The sequence below is a fragment of the Petaurus breviceps genome, unplaced genomic scaffold, assembly GCF_028583685.1.
Source record: "Petaurus breviceps papuanus isolate PSGF00001 unplaced genomic scaffold, PetGlider_PUasm1.0 355, whole genome shotgun sequence".
Classification (NCBI taxonomy): Eukaryota; Metazoa; Chordata; class Mammalia; order Diprotodontia; family Petauridae; genus Petaurus; species Petaurus breviceps.
This window is the reverse complement of record NW_027186289.1, coordinates 2,360,449-2,377,491: the sequence shown is the minus strand read 5'-3', so window position 1 is coordinate 2,377,491 and position 17,043 is coordinate 2,360,449. Positions and strand designations below refer to the sequence as shown.

The window sequence follows — 17,043 nt, the reverse complement described above, 5'->3', positions numbered from 1 at the left end:
CAGCCCGCGCTCGGGGCGGCCCCTTTTCTGCCCAGCCCAGCCTGGCTCCCCTTCCTCTTCACCCCCCCCCCCCCCCCCCCCCCCCCACCAGCACATGAAGGAAGGAATGTAAATGTATGGAGGAATGAATGAAGGAACGAATGCATGAAGGTGCGTGAATGATGGCTCGTCCAGCCCCTCCTACCCCCCAGCCTCTCAGGGGTGCAGGGACCAGAGCCAGCTCTGCCTGCGGGATCCCCTTCCTGAAGCTCTGGCCCCTCCCCCTCTGACCCTTCCTGCACCAGTCCCCCCATCCCGCCCCCCCAAGGCCTGGCCTCTGCAATCCCACCTTCCCCTCTCCCCTTCTTGGTGGATGACCCAGGCAGCCCTTGCAGACCGCTCCCCACCTGCAGCCCAGCTGTGCCAGGAAGCCCAGACCCCTGCGGGCTTTCCTTCCAGAACCACAAAGGGCTCCCCACTTTTGTTTTACAGCCCTTGTTGGGGGAGCTGATGGGAAATGAGGTTCAGAGACTTCAGAAATGCTGGGGTCCCCCACCCTCTTCCTCTTACCCAGCTCCGAGCTTCTCCTTTTCTGGCCGGTTTGTGCCCATTCGTCGACCCCTCCTTCCACAGTCCTGTCACTGCCCAGTACCCGAGACCAACACAGAAACAGTCCCGGCCTCCAGGAGGTCATACTCTACTGGGCTGACCACACACCTGTGAGCCCTGGCGAGATCTCTGGGGCTGCAGGGCCCTGTCCCCTGGGAGGTGAGTCCCTGGCCCTGGCCCCTGGAAATCCTCCAGTGCATTCATTTCTTCTCTGTGACTTGTGAAGGTGGTCTTGTCAGCTGGGTCTGGAGTCTGCCGACATGACCCGTGAATGTCCTCCGCACAAATTTGTAGGAGAAGGGACCTGTGGAAGGGAAGGTCTGAGAGGAAGCCCTAGCAGCTAGGGATGGAACAGGGCAGGCCTGCCGAAGGGAGGGCTTGAGCCCCATCCTCAAGGATGCTGAGGCTGAGGGGAAGAGGCCAGAGCCTGGGGGTGGTTTTCTGTTTGTCTGGGGCAGGGTGTGAGTGGAGCCTGGGCCTGGAAGAATAAAGAGCTCTGCGCCTCAGGTGTGTCCAGGCTTATGGCCTCATTTCCAATTGGTGGGATTACATGATATGGTGGGCATAGGGTTTCTAAAAGCCTTGGTTTTTGGGACAAAGGCCATGTGATGACAGAGAGTGTCAAGGCACTTACCCAGAGTGAACATGACAGTGTCTTGGTGGAATTTGAACTCAGGTCTTCATATGTGCAGGGCAGGTAGGCAGCAGGCATAGAGACTAGAAGGCCCCTTTTCCCAATGGTCAAATCAGGCCTCAGACATCTTGCTCTATGAATAGTCACTTAAGCCCCTTTCCCTTGGTTTCTTCATTTGTAAAACAAACTGGAGGAGGAAATGGCAAACACATCACCCCTTTGTGGAGAAACCTCCATATGGGACCAGTCAGAGTGGGCCCTGAGTGACAATGACTGAACAGGGACTTCCCTTCTGTGCTCAGTCCCCTGAACTGCGAAGTCAGAATCTGAAATGCCCAGCTCTCCCCCACCTTTTCATGCCTAAGCAATCCTCTTTCCTCCTTTTCACAGGTAATTTCCTAGAACAAGCTCCCTGTACTGGATGATCTCTTCTTTTTCCACTCTCTGCTCCCTTCTGAATCTTCTGCAAATCTTTCAGTTAGCTGAAAGCAATGTTTCCAAACATTGTTTCCAAACACCTTAGGCTAGGGCCTAGCCCCAGCACAGCCCCTTCATTGGCTCTTTCCTGACTTCTATGTAGAAATTCTTTTTTTTTCCTTGCTTTTTGGAGGGGGGAAGGTAGGGCAGTTGGGGTTAAGTGACTTGCCCAAGGTCACAAGGCTAGTTTTCTGTCAAGTGTCTGAGGCTGGATTTGAACTCAGGTCCTCCTGACTCCAGGACTGTTCTCTGTACCACTAAGCTGCCCCATGTGTAGCAATGTCAACCATCACTACCTGTTGGATAAACACTTGTCCTTGGAGATTCCCTCCTGCCCTGGTTCTCCTCCCTATTGGACTGATAACCAAGGGACCCATAAGTGCTGTTGACCAGAGAGTTTGGTTCAAAGAGGCAAACAGGCTAGGTGTTATATAAATAGATATGGTTTCATTCTCTTAAAGCTAGCAGATACATGTATACAGAGTTCCAACTCTGCCTCAGATGCCCATCAGCTCAATCACATCATTTGATCCCTTAGCCTCAGTTTCCTCATCGGTAGTTTCCAAACACTGCACTGGGGTGCAGAGGAGAAACAGTGTCTTGCCTTAAGCAAGATGAGGTTAGTGTTGAGGAATTCCTCAACCCAGAGGTCCTAAGACCCTGCTGGAGAGAAATAAAAGCGATAAAAGCTTGCATTTATATCACAATCATGTACCTGGTACTGCCAAGCACTTGACCAATGGAATCCTGAGAGCAGCCTTTGCTGGGTGGTGCCATTCTTCTCCCCACTTTGTAATTGAGGAGAGTGAGACAAACTGGTCAGGTGTCTTGTTCAGAGTCATGCAGATAGGAAGTGTCAAATCTGAATTGTCTTAGGAAGATTCTGAAGGTCTCCTGGCAAAATAAGGTACCAGACACTAAGGTTCTTGCTTGAACTAAATTGCCAGGCATTCAGACTCTGCTTCAGAGAGTACATTTCCTATGGGCTGGCCACGTTGTTTGAATGCTAAATGTACACTTGCCAAGAATACTATTTTATAGGAACTCACACAGGGCAAGCATTCACGTGGTGATCAGAAGAAGCCATAGGACACTCTCAAGGTCTCTCTGCACTACTTTGGAATTGATTGTGTGACATGGGAGACACTGGCATAAGATTGCTCAGCTTGGCGAGCCCACATCAGAGAGGGTGCCGTGCTCTGTGAGCAAAAAGAATTGAGACACCTGAGAGGAAATGCAGGACGCACAAATTTAGAGCATCCAGCCCAAATGTTCACAGGGTCTATTCATGCCGCTCTGTCGGTCTAATCAGTCACATTGAAATTTGACTCTAGCATACAGATGTCACTCTGGTCCTCTTCAGCACCAAGGACAGTGACCACCCAACCAGCAGGATGTGTAGAAGCCTGGAGAGGATGACTGTAGTGGACATGGCCCAGAGCTAGGGATGGGCACTTTTCAAAGGCAGTGAAGAAAAACTCCACAGCTAGAATTACTGACTCCAATCACCACTCTTTAGAAAGATTTTCATCTTGGTAAAGGTGGTTAGAAAATGAGCATCACAAATATTGTAATTGTTTTCCTTTATTGTGTACTTGTTACAAGAAATTTTCCTTTTTCCTGACACAGAGTGGAGATCAATGGATGAGAAAATAAATGTAACTTTTTTAAAAGCCTAAACAAAAAGGGGCGGCCAGGTGGCTCAGCGAGTAACAGCACCAGCTCCAGTGTCAGGATGACCTGGGGATTGAATCCGGGCTCAGATACTTAGCACCACACCCAGAAATAATTGGCCATGTAACCTTGAGCAAGTTACTTAACCCCAATTGCTTAAAAAAAAAAGCCTAAACAAAAATGGTCCAAAGCAATAATTGGTTAAATGCAAATTAACTTAATTCTCAGGCTCCAGTTCACCCCCAAGCAAGTAACAAAAAAAAAAAAGTAGAATTGTAGGAAGTATTATGGAAAAACAGACATATCAGTTCCCTGTTAAAGCTTTGAAATTCCCCCAAGATGATAAAATCATTGACTCAGTGACACCGCCAGAGGGCGTATACCTTTCACAACAGCAAAGGAACCCAAGTGCACAGAGATATTGGTACCAGCTCCTTTGGGTATGGCCAAGACCTAGAAAGGAAGAGGTGACATACTACAATAAGTACGGCAAAAGCTGAACACATCGTGGAGTGTGAATGTTGTGGAACAGCAAGGTGGAATGAAACCCGGCGGTTTCAGTGAGCCCTGGAGCCGTTTTGTGGACTGATGGGCTAGAGGGAGTTGGAGGCATTCAGGGCTGCCATGGGGACGACGCTTGGCCATGTCTATACAGCTGCCTTGTTCCTGGTCAGGACGTGGAGCAGACTTCTCCAAGATGAGCCTTCTATCCGCTGCATCACAGGGTCCTTCTCCTTGCCCAGTCAGCAAACTGAACTCTCTCTCATCTACCAAGGAGCCCCAACTCCTGAGGTTTCCACACCTTCAGGATCAGGTTCCTGATTGTTGCGGCCCTTCGTTCTACAAGACTGCCCAAATGACATCACCATGTTAGAGTGCAGTTACAGTGCATCTGACTGGTGACCAGACCGACGTGAGGCTGAAATGCTCTCCCACAGGGCGGGCACAAATAGTCCCTGTGAACATTTAGGGTGGATTCTTTAAATTTGCAGAGCTCTCGTTTCCTCTGATCTCTTCTCATATAGCACAGCACCTTCCCTGATGAGGGCACATCACTATGGGCGGGTCTCGGCAAGCTTCTCCCAAGTCACACAATCAATCCCAAAGTTCTTCACAGAGTCTTTCAGAGTGATAATCTACAAAGTATCACAAACATCAACACAGACAGGACAGACAAACAGAGTGCCAGGATACCACTTCCTTCTCAACTCTGCCACCAAAAGAGTTCCCTTCTGAGTTCTGCTCTCTCCCAGCGTGGGCTTCTCCTGATATCTGGTCATTAGCTCTTCCCTGTTCCTGTCTTTAGCAGATCCTTCCCACTGTGGGTTTCACAAGTCCTGTTTCTTAACAAAGACTTGATATAATCAAGGGCAAAGAAACTTGAACTGAAATAAGATGCAAAATAATTAAATAGCTGAAATGAAGCGCTAAATGCTTATTTCCTTGCCATTATAGGTATTGAGCTCCCCCACTCCTTACAGCAGTCCCACATCAGGCCTTCTCTGGCCTCCTGCCTAACTTCCTGCCCCTCTCCCCTTCCCAGTAGAGCCTGGGTCTCTGAGGGGTGAGGATGGCAAGAGTGGGACCTCCTGGGGACAGATTTCAGTCACTTAATCAGGTGACAGCCAAACCTCTGCTGTAAGTCCTTCATTCTGGAAGAGGATGTCGGGGGAGATGCCATGACAGGCAGGGGAACGGGATGTAAGTGAAGCGGGCTGGGCCACGTCTCAGCCTCACTTTCTCCTCTGGGTGGAACCACCCATGGCCAGTGGCCACATCAGGAGATTTAGAGATGGTTGAGGATGCAGAGGGAGCCCTTGGCCTTTGCAAACTGAGGTTTTAACAGGTCTCAGTTTGACTGAGGCAATAGTGATTGATAAGAAATATGGCAGAGAATGGTCTCTTTACTGCCTCAAACAAATAAATAAAAATTAAAAACCCGTAGACTTAGAGCTATGAAGGTTTACATACGTAGATAAAGAAAGTTTATAACATGAGCTGTAACATCTGTCCCCAGCCCAGGGGTCCTGAAGTCCTGGCCTCAGCCCCTCCTCAGCATCCAGCTGTCTTCCCCTGAGAGAAGAACTCTTGGGAAATAAAAACCAGACAGAGGCAAAGGCCCCCTCAGTGTTAGGACTGGGGTGTGGAAGGGCAGGAATGGAGATGGGCCAAGGGGGTCAATGGCTCCAGTTTGGAGGGGAGCTCAGTGGGGGTGGCCAGGTGTGGGCTGTGACTGCAGAGAACAAAGAGGGCCTGGGGGGACGGAATCAGGAGGGGGGACGGAATCAGGAGAGGGGCCTGGCTGGGAGAACCAGGAGGGCTGTGGGCTGGGCATATCCTTGTGGGGAAGAACATGAGTGTAGCAGGGGGAGAGCCAGGAGACCAGGAGATTCTGCTGGGGAGGTTTGGAGTCTCAGAGCAGGCTAAGGGAGGGAGGGAGGGAGGTGGTAGAAAAATGGTGGAGGGGAGCTCAGAGATGATCAGTCATGTAGGTGAATGTTCTGGGGGGATTTTCTCCCAGGGGAAGTTTGGAAACCTGGGAGGGGAAGGTAGAAGAGGGGTCATTCCACCCAGTTGTGGGGAGGGCAGGGCAGGGCAGGGTGGAACACCTGGGATTGGAGGGCCTGCCCAGAGTAGGCTTGTGGGAAGGAAAGGCTCTAGGATCACAAAATCTCTCTTACTTCTTTTAGAGCTGAGCTCCCTCTGCCTCCTTCCCTGGAGCTGAGATCCCTCTGCCTTCCCTGGAGCTGAGTTCCCTCTGCCTTCCCTGGAGCTGAGATCCCTTTGATTCCTTCCCTGGAGCTGGTATCCCTCTGCCTTCCCTGGAGCTGAGATCCCTCTGCCTTCCCTGGAGCTGAGTTCCCTCTGCCTTCCCTGGAGCTGAGATCCCTTTGATTCCTTCCCTGGAGCTGGGATCCCTCTGCCTTCCCTGGAGCTGAGATCCCTCTGCCTTCCCTGGAGCTGAGCTCCCTCTGCCTCCTTCCCTGGAGCTGAGCTCCCTCTGCCTCCTTCCCTGGAGCTGAGATCCCTCTGCCTTCCCTGGAGCTGAGATCCCTCTGCCTCCTTCCCTGGAGCTCAGATCCCTCTGCCTTCCCTGGTGGTGCTGGGATCCCTCCGCCTTCCCTGGAGCTGGGATCCCTCTGCCTTCCCTGGAGTTCAGATCCCTCTGCCTTCCCTGGAGTTCAGATCCCTCTGCCTCCTTCCCTGGAGCTCAGATCCCTCTGCCTCCTTCCCTGGAGCTCAGATCCCTCTGCCTTCCCTGGAGCTGAGATCTCTCTCCCTTCTCAGAGCCTGCTCTGCACTTACTGATGCCAGGTAGGTCTGAACAAGGCCCATCACTTCACCCTGCTTTTGCTGACATCCCTTTCCATTAGGCCTCATGTTTGCCCTCTGACCTCTCAGTGACTGTCCTCTAGGCTTGTTCAGAGTAGACACAGAGTAGCCAAGGCCTGGCTCCAGGGGTTGCCCCTTCTACTTGTCCGGGCTCTCTGTCACATCCCAAAGGTCCTGGGGTGCCTTCCCCAGTTTTACTATTGGGTCACAGTGACCTGACTTGCATATCCCACCCACAGTGTCATTTGGAGGCAGAGCCCTGGGTCCGGGGTCATTGAGGCTCTGCCTGGTCTCATCCCATCTAGGATCCCAAACCCTGCTGCCTCCAGGGTCTCTGCAGGAGGACGGGGAGGGGCATGAGGTCCAAGGGAAGGAGTTAGAAGCAGCAAGTCATTCCTGCTCAGACCCAGCTCAGGTCCACACCTGACCCTCCCTGCTGCCCTCCTCCTGAGGAGGAGTCTCCCACTTGAGGGCAGGTCTGGGCCTTTGTAACCATTGTGAGAGCTCACCCTCTGTCATTCCAGGCAAGTCAGCATCCACCCTGGGAAGATGAGGCAAAGTCAGCTTCTCCCCCAATCTGAGACTCTTCTCCCTCCCCAGGTCAGCTCCAGAGGCCAAAGCCTTTTCCTAGGAGAGATCCCAGAACCAGAGGGAATGGCCCCTGGCACCCAGAGACCCTCGTCTCAGGTGAGTACAGTCCATCCACAGCCCTGACCATCATCAGCAAACCTGGAATCCAAGAGAACCAAGGAAGCTTCCTCCTGCCAGACACAGGCTGACCTTGGCAGGGCTGTCTGCAGAGCAGAAATTATCCCCCTGGTTCTGCTCATGTCCTCCTGCCTCAGGCCACACAAGCCTTCCCAGGTCTCTCTGAGTCCCTCTCATTTCCCATTTCTTAGGTCAAGTCCATAAGCATTTAGAATGTGACCCCTCTGTGCCCAGCACTGAGCTCACCTACTGGGGATGCAAAGGAAAGTTGAAAAAATAACAGCCCCTGCCCTCAAGGAGCTCACAGTCCTGTGGTGAGAGATCATGTCATGAGCAGTGTCCAGACAAGCTCTCTGGAGTGTGGATGGGAGGCACCCGGAGAGGGAAGGCTCTGGCAGAGTCAGGGGCTAGGCAGAGGCAGGCTTTGCTTTCAGGTGAGATGTTACCTGAGACAGAAGGAGGCCAGGAGGCCCAGGTGAGGGGAAGGACATTCCAAGCAGGAGGAACATCCATTGGGAAGGCTCAGGCTCAGGGAATGGAGGACCTTGGCCAAGGATCAGCCAGGAGGCCAGTGTCCCTGGGTCAGAGGTAAGAAGAGGACCGAGGTGTAAGAAGACTGGAAAGGGTTAAGGGGCTGGTCACATGGTATCTTTTATGTGGCAGGAACCATTATGTCATTTAATCCTGTTGTGAGAATTGTCAGAGTCAGGGATAGCCAGAAGAAGGGAGCTCGGCTTATGCACAGACAGTGAACTGTGGTTCATAGTGCACTCAAGAGTGTGACACTCCAGGAGTGGGTGATGGATGTGTGTGTCTCAGTTCCACAGAGGACACAGAGATAGGCTCTCCTCTTGAGCTATATAGGAACCTTCCTTTGGACACTATCCCTGAGGTCCTGTAGGCAGGCTTACAAAGAAGTTTGGGGTAAGATCAGTTTAGGGGACAGAGAGACGAAAGGCACATTATTAGGAAAAGGAAAAACATGTGAATTTAGAGGTAGAGTTGGAAAGGTTTGGTACAAAGGTCTTTAGCATGGCCACAAAGAAAACACTGTCTGCTTTCTCAGGCAGGGAGTTAAGCAGCATTGGCTGAGCCCTCTGTGCCTCCTTAGACAGAGAGTCAGCAGTGAGTCAGTCCTGTGAGTATTCTCTAAGAGACTGGGGGAAGGGAGATGCTGAAGGGGCCATTCAGGACATTGGTATAAGAGCACCCAGTGGAGTCACGCATATTTTCTCCAAAATTCACGTTAGGAAACCATGACCCACTTGCTCTGTCAAAGACTCAGTAATGGATGTGGATGCCAAAGGTGTGAGTGCTTCCTAGAGGGAAAGGAAGAGAGAGATGGGGAAGAGGTGGCATCAAGATGGTCAGAGAGCAGCAGCCAGGGGAGGAGGGCTGGGCCCATTGGGAGGTCTCCCCAGTCAGGAGAGCAGGGTCTCTGGGTCAGCACCAGAGGCCTGAATGAAGCAGGATCAGAGCATGAAGGCTCCATCAAAGACTGCTTCTCGTTCTTTGGCTGGTCAGTCAGAGTACAGCTAGGCCATCTGACCCCCCCGACCTCCTGGCTCAGACCTCCCCAGCTCCTGCAAGCCCAGCCCTGGATCTCTAGGAGACACTTGTCTCAACTCAAAGGACTGGTTCCTCTACCAGGGGGACAAGCAGGAGGCGTTCAAGGCAGAGCTTGCCTGGAATGGCCGGCCATGTGCAGAGAAGAGGCCCCAGGGGCCTCTCTGGGCCTCAGGCCCCTTTTGCCTGGGGCAACGATCAGGGCTAGAACCCCGAGCCCCCGCCTTCTTCTCTACTCCTGCGCCTGGTCTCCATCAGCGGCAATGCCATGGTCATGGGACAGACCTTTCTTCTTCCTGGACCTGCTCCTAGCCCAGCAACTTCCACCCAAGGCTGAAATTCTACCTGGGCCAAAAGGGAAAAAGACTGGTTCTCCTTGAGAGCCCCTCCTCCCTGATGTGTCCATCCACTCTCATTCTCCCGTCTTTCAACTTTGGGACCCAGAAACTTCTGCTCCTCAGAAGAAAGACTGGCCGAAGAAAACTTTGGCAGTAGATTGACCCAAAGGAGCAGGCCCAGTATTGTGAAATTTGGGTCAGAAATGGAACTGCTTTTTTCCTAAACTAAATTACAATGTGATCTCTTTTAATGTCACCTGTGTTCTCCTCTTAGGATGCTGGTGATGTTAAACCCTTTATAGGTGTATTATACTTTAAGGAAAATTTCAGATGATCTTATCTCTTCCTCCTCCATAAATTGTTTTTTTTTAATTAATTCATTTATTTTTAACATTCACTTACATAAGTTTTAAATTTTCTCCACCTCCCTCCCCTCCCCAAGAGGGCATGCATTCTGATATAGGCTCTCTATATACACATTCATATTAAACATATTTTCACTTTAGTTATGTTGTGTAGAAGATTTGTACTGAATGGATGTAACCATGAGACAGAGAAAACAAAACATGACAACAAGTAATCTGCTTTAATCTGCATTCAGCCTCCATTTTCCTTTCTCTAGATGTGGATGGGGTTTTCCATCCAGAGTCCTTTGGAGATGTTTCAGGTCCTTGCATTGCTGAGAAGAGCTAAGTCTGTCAAAGTTGGTCATTTCACACTCTGCTTCTTACTGTGTCTAATGTTCTCCTGCTTCTGTTCACTTCACTCAGCCTCAGTTCATCTGAGTCTAGGTTTTTCTGAAGTCCACCTGCTCAGCATTTCTTATAGCACAATAGTATTCCATTACATTCATGTACCTCAACTTGTTAAGCCATTCCCCAATTAATGGGCATTCCCAGTTTTCTGTTCTTGGTCACCACAAACAGAGCTGCTAGAAATGGTTTTTTCTATGTGGATCCTTTTTCCATTTGTCTGATATGCTTGGGATACAGCCCTAGAAGTAGTATTGCTGAGTCAAAGGGTATGCATATTTGTATAACTCTTTGGGCATAGTTCCAGATTGCTCTCCAGAATCGTTGGATCTGTTCACAACTCCACCAACAATGAATCAGCGTTCCAATTTTCCCACATCTTCTCCAAGATTTATAATTTTCTTGTTTTGTCATGTAAACCAAACTGAAAGGTGCAATGTGGTACTTAAGAGTTGTTTTGATTTGTATTTCTCTAATCAATAGTGATTTAGAGCATTTTTTCATATGACTGTAGGTAGTTTTAATTTCTTCCTCTGAAAACTGCCTGTTCCTGTCCTTTGACCATTTATCAATTGGGGAATGACTTGTATTCTCACAAATTTGAATCAGTTCTCCATATATTTCAGAAATGGGGCCCTTACCAGAAATTCTCATTGTAAAAATTGTTTCCCATCTTCCTGCTTTCCTCCTAATCCTGGATGCATTGCTTTTGTTTGTGTAAATACTTCTCAACTTAATGTAATCAGAATTACCCATTTGGGATTTCATAATATTTTCTGTCTCTTGTTTGTTCATAAATTCCTCCATTCTCCATAAATATGACAAGTAAACTATTCCTTGCTCTCCTAGTTTGCTTATAGTTTCTGCCTTTACATCTAAATTGTGCACCTATTTAGCACTTATTTTAGTTTATGTTTGTCTCTGCCCAGTATACTATTTTCCCGTTTTTTCCAGCACTTTTTGTCAAGTAGTGAGTTCTTATCCCTGAAGCCGAAGTCTTTGTAGGTTGCTATGATCATTGACTACTGTGTCTTGTATACCTCGTCTATTCCACTGCGCTACTCCTCTGTTCCCTAGTCAGTACCAAGTAGTCTTGATGATTGCTGCTTTATCATAGAATTTAAGGTTTGGCGTGGCCAGGCCACCTGCCCTAGCATTGCTTTCATTAATTCCCTTGATATTCTGGACGTTTTGTTCTTCTGGAAGAATTTTTTTTTTCTAACTATGTAAAATAATTTTTGGTACTTAGATTGGTATGACATTGAATAAATAGTGGGCAACTTCTGGCCATCAAAAGTTATCTTCCTTTGGGGAGGGAGAGGACCACGTAACTTGGGGTTTACTGGCTAAATTTCTTCCTTCCTCCCTTCTTTCCTTCCTTCCTTCCTTCTTTCCTTCCTTCCTTCCTTCCTTCCTTCCTTCCTTCCTTCCTTCCTTCCTTCCTTCCTCCCTCCCTTCCTTCCTTCCCTCCTTCCTTCCTTTCTGAAACCTCAAACCGAGTTCCTCCTGAAGCTCATAGATTGGACCACAATAGGTCCCTGCCCAAGCTCCACTTAATGGCTGTATTTTGGGCCCTCCTGGCTTAGAGTGAATGTACATGGTAACTGTTTCTCTTTGGTGCAGCAAGCCTGAGGGTCTTCCCCTCCTAGCTTGATTTTTTTTCTTTTTATAATTAAATGATCCATTCCTTGACTCACTTCTTAAAGAGCTCTATTCACTGAATGGGCTTTACCTCACTCTTAAGTGAGGACCTGAAAGGGCCTTTGGCTAAAAGGGCCAGGGTCTCCCATTGCATCCTGGGCCATCTCTGGTCATGATGAATATCAGGTCACTGGATCCAGATGGTTGTGGAGGAGAAAGTGAGGCTGGTGGCCTTACACAACCCTCCCTCACTCAAATCCAAGTCAACTGCAAGTCATGTCATCATCTCCCTGATGCCATGGTCCTCTTAGAAAACAGTAGAAAAACACAACAAGGGAGGGTGAGGGCAACTCACTGGTTACTCTAGCATCTTGGCCCCGGAAAGTTGAAATAGGTGACTGTCAAATGTTCCATTGGTGGGGTGATGGCTCCAGGAGCAGCTGCTGCCAAAGCTGATTCAGTCACTCCCCAGGCCTGCTCAGCTTTGCTGGGGCCAGATCTGTGCAAGTGAGGCCTGCACTAGACTGCTCTCCTCCCTCAGCCTGGGGCAACAGACCCTTCCTGTTCATCTTCCAGACTGTGTTGGGCTGGAAATCTGCCTCACTGTGTCTCCTTGTTCTAGAATTCGTTCAGTCACTTGTTAGAGGTATTTGGAGGGTTTGTGGGGAGAGCTCAGGCAATTCTCTGCTTTCCCTCCACCATCCTGGCTCTGCCCTCCTCCACAGATTCTTAGGCCTCACTGATGGAGCACTTGCCTTTTCCCTAGTTCCACTGGGCTAAGCATTGGATAGGAAGACAGTTTTTCCAGCCTTTCTTAGCCCATCAAGATTCTCATTTCAAATAGAAAATGCCTTTCTCAATATTCCATTGGGCCCTTAATGCCTTTTTCAAGCATTGGCTCTGAGGCTCAAAAAGGTGATATGAGCTGTAGGCAAAGCCCTTCTCTGGGCTTCAGCTTCCTCTTCCAAGTTGATGAGGGTTGGACTAGATGAATTCTGGAGTCTCTCTTTCAGCTCTAAATCATGTGACCTTTGATGGTTTAGGAGCTGGTGACATTCCAGGATGTGGCTGTGGACTTCACCGAGGAAGAGTGGGGCCTCTTGGACCCTTCTCAGAAAGAGCTGTACAAGGAGGTCACGCTGGAGAATGTCCATAATCTGCTGTCCCTGTGTAAGGACCATTTTCTTTCTTTTCTTGGTGTTAACTGTCAGGCCCAAATGAGCACAAGTGACAGAGAATGGATCCATGCTCTGTTGTGTCTCAGCCTCCAAAACTACATTAAGTGCACAGTTATCTGTGTACACAATTCTCCATCCACTTTGTGCTTTCAGCATTTTCAAGTAAAATAACTTGCCATCAGTCAGGTAGCTGGAGCTAAAGATCTGAGTCCATTCACAGAGGAAGGAAGGAAAGTTAAAAAAATGACTCCTACTTCAGAGAGAAATTTCCAATGGTCACAAGCCCAAAAAGAGTCTTTGGAAGAACTTCAAAAGCACTTCAAAAATCAAATGAGTGAGTGACGGGAAAATTAAGGGGAAAAAAGTCAGAGCAGCTAAGGAAATCAAGAAAATTATGAGAAGAAAGTCAGCTCATTAGAAAAATATTCAAAAACTTAAGAAAGAAAATAACTTTTTTTTTTTGCCTTTTAGAGGGCAATTGGGGTTAAGTAACTTGCCCAAGGTTACATGGCTAGCTTTTTTGTGTGGGTGTTATGTGTCTGGGGCTGGAACCGAACTCACGTCCTCCCGACTCCAGGGCCAGAGTTTTACTCACAAGAAAATAACTTCTTAAAAACTAGAATTGGGGAAGGGGAAGCTAATGACATTAACAGACACCTAGAAAACTAAAAACCAAAAGTATAAAAAAGTAGAAGAGAATGTGAACCATCTCATTAGAAAAAAATGATACGGAGAATAGACACAATGTAAGAATTGTTACACTACATGAAAAGTATGATTGAAAAAAGAGTCTAGGTATGATATTTCAAGACATTGTTAAGGAAAATTTCTTGAAGTTCATGAAGAAGAGGTAAAGTAGAAATAGAAAAGACTCAGTGTTCACCTCTGAAAGAGATACAAAAATGCAAACTTACAGGAACATTATAGCCAAATTTCAAAGCTCTCAAATTTCTCAAATAGAGAAAATTCTAGAAACCACAGGAAAACAACAGTGTAAATACTGTGGAACTATAATCAAGGTAACAAAAGACCTGGCATCTTCTACATTGACAGACATTGGGACATTATATTTACTAGAATTAGGAAGCTACGGTCATGAATAAAAACAACTCACTCAGTAAAGCTGAGTATAATCCTGAATGGGAAAAAAAGGGCTATTTAATGAAGAGTGAAGTGAAAGACATTGAGGTATTTATGAGTAAAAGAACAGAACTGAATGCAAAATTGGACATGGAAGATCCAGGAGAACTGTAAGGTAAACATTAAAGACCAGTAGTAAGGGACTCATTGAGGTCAAACTGTTTCCTTTTTGTGTGTGAAAACGTCATGGGCTCCCTTAAGAATGCCATCATTACTGGGGTAGGTTGAAAGAAAAACTTAAGCTGAGTTGAATATGGTGGGTTCATTCTCAAAAATAAAACTGGGTAGAGAGAGGGAGAGCAGTTATTAGGCACTAACAAGTCCTGAAAGGAAGAATCGAGATAGAGGAAGGAAATGGGAGTGGAGCTGTGTTATGGCTGGAATCTCATCATGGGATTAACAGGAAAAAAATAGAATATTTAAATCATGCTGGTTTAGAAACAGAATTTGAACTGTCCACGAATGTGCTTGCTAAGAATGAAGCATCAGGACCAGAGGGATTTGCAGGAGAATTCTACCAAACATGTAAAGGTCAGCTAATTCCCATATTAAATAAATGATGTGAAAAAAATAGGCAAACAGTGTTGGCTAGGTGGCACAGTGAATAGATCACCAGCCCTGGAGTCAGGAGGACCTGAGTTCAAATCTGACATCAGACACTTAACACAAAAAACTAGCCGTGTGCCCTTGGGCAAGTCACTTAACTGCAGTTGCCCTACCTTGCCTCTCCAGAAATGCAAAAAAACAAAAATAAATAGGCAAAGAAGGAGGAACCACAAAACACCTTTTAAGAATTAAATATCGGGTGGCCAGGTGGATCAGTGAGTAAGAGCACCGGCTCCAGTGTTGGGATGACCTGGAGATTGAATCCCGGGCTCAGACACTCAGCACCACACCCAGAAACACCTGGCCATGTAACCTTGAGCAAGTTACTTAACCCCAATTGCTTTAAAAAAAAAAAGAATTAAATATGATATTGATAATCGTATCAGGAAGAATCAAAGAGAACAGTATAGACCAATTTCATTAAGTTCTATGGATACCAAAATTCTAAATAATTACTAGCTAGGAGATCTTACAATATATTGTACATTGTGACCAATATACAATATACGAATATGCAAATTGGGATTTATACCAGGAATGCAGGGTTGGTTTAACACAAGGAAAATTATACACTTGATCTATTATACCAATAAGAAAAATTATATCAATATATCAATAGCTGAAGAATAATCTTTTTGTAAAATAGAACACTCATTTCTATTACAAACACTTGAAAGTATATGGAAAATGGATTTTATCTTAAATTGATAAAAAGCACTTACCTAAAACTGTCAGCAAGAGTTACTTGTAATGGGGAGAAGTTAGGAACCTTCCCAGTGAGATCCAATGTTCAACAAGGATGGCCATTGTCAGCAATATTATTCAGATTGTATTGGAAATTCTGGAATAGCAATAAGAGCAGAAGAAGACGTTGGGCAAGTTACTTAACCCTAATCGCCCTGCCTTCAGCCTCTAAAAAAAATTCATTATTATAATGATTAATTATTACTGCATGGAACACTGGAAAGAAGTGTGGCAGAAACTTGACATAGACCAACATTTTACAGTTTATCAAAGTAAGCTCAAAATGGGTACATGACCTAGATTTAAAGAGATAAAACAAGAAAACTTGAATGTCGCGAAACATGTTACTTATCAGATTTCTTGGAGAATTGAACTATTTATGAATAAACAAGAGACCTGAAAGGAAGAGAAAGAGGTGTGACATGGATAATTTTGATTACATTAAATAAAAAAGGTTTTGTACAAATGAGAATAATTTAGCCTAGGTAGAAGTAGGAAATTGGGATGGGGGGGTTAATCTGAGGTTTCTCAGAGAAGGTACATATGTCAAATACACAAAATATGCAAAGATTTTTGTATAATCTATTGGGTTATTAGTCGTTTCCTGATTGATAAATGGGCAAAAAATTTGGATAGGCAGTATTGTAATGGAGAAATCGAAACAATTTATAGTGATATGAAAAAAATGCTCTAAATCATTATTGAGTAGAGAAATGCAAATTAAAACAATCATGAGATGTCATTTTACACTGATCAGATTGGCTAAAATGATTGCAATGGAAAGTGACATTTTGGAGGGATTGTTGAAAATTTAGGGTACTAAATCATTGTTGGTGGAATTGTGAACTGATCCAACCATTTTGGAGAGCAATCTGGAATTATTGCAAACACTTCTTAAGCTGCCTATGCCTTTTGACCCAGCAATACCACTACTAGGTGTATTTCCAAAGCTGATTAGGGAAAAACCTAAAGAACCTATATATATGAAAGTATTTGTAGAAGCTCTTTTTGTAGTGGCAAAGGACTGGATACCCTTCAACTGGGGAATGAATGACCAAGTTATAGTAGATAATTGTGATGAAGAACTACTGTGCTAGAAGAAATGATGAGCTTAATGATTGTAGAAAAAACATGGATAGACGTGCACAAAAGAATGCAGACAGAAAGGAGCAGAGTCCAGAGAATGTTTTATACAGCAATAGCAAAGTCTCTTTAAAACATCTTTGAGTGAATAAGCCATTTGACTGTTATAAACACCCCAAAATCCAAAGGACATATGAAGGAAGATGCTATCGGCTTCCAGAGAAAGAACTCATGAACAGAAGTATGTTTGGAATGATTTTACATATGTAAAATCATTGTTTGTATATGATCATAGCCATGTCCTGGGCAAAGTAAGGAGGGAAGGGAAAAAAACTATCTGCTGCTGGCTAAAACATAGAAAGGCAGATGAGTAGAATAGAGTAACTTTGTATCTGAAAAATGTCAGGATACATTTTTTGCATAAGAATCCCTGATTTGGTCAAAATTGAGGGAAAAGCTGGAAAGTAGTCTGTCAGAAATCGGACAGTGACCAATATCATACTCCATTTACCAAAATAAGGTCTAAAGGGATACATGATCTAGATCAAGAGGGAGACATCATAGGAAATTAAAAGAACATG

At 46.2% G+C, this 17,043-nt stretch overlaps 1 protein-coding gene and 1 pseudogene across 1 annotated transcript in view; both read left to right on the top strand.

Moving 5' to 3' along the window:
- The window catches only part of LOC138168156 (zinc finger protein ZFP2-like), a 283,080-nt gene that overhangs the window by 259,260 nt on the left and 6,777 nt on the right, over positions 1-17,043 (top strand). The gene's annotated exons all lie outside the window — the stretch shown is intronic.
- LOC138168143 (zinc finger protein 665-like) overlaps positions 6,016-17,043 on the top strand; it is a 58,441-nt pseudogene continuing 47,413 nt past the window's right edge.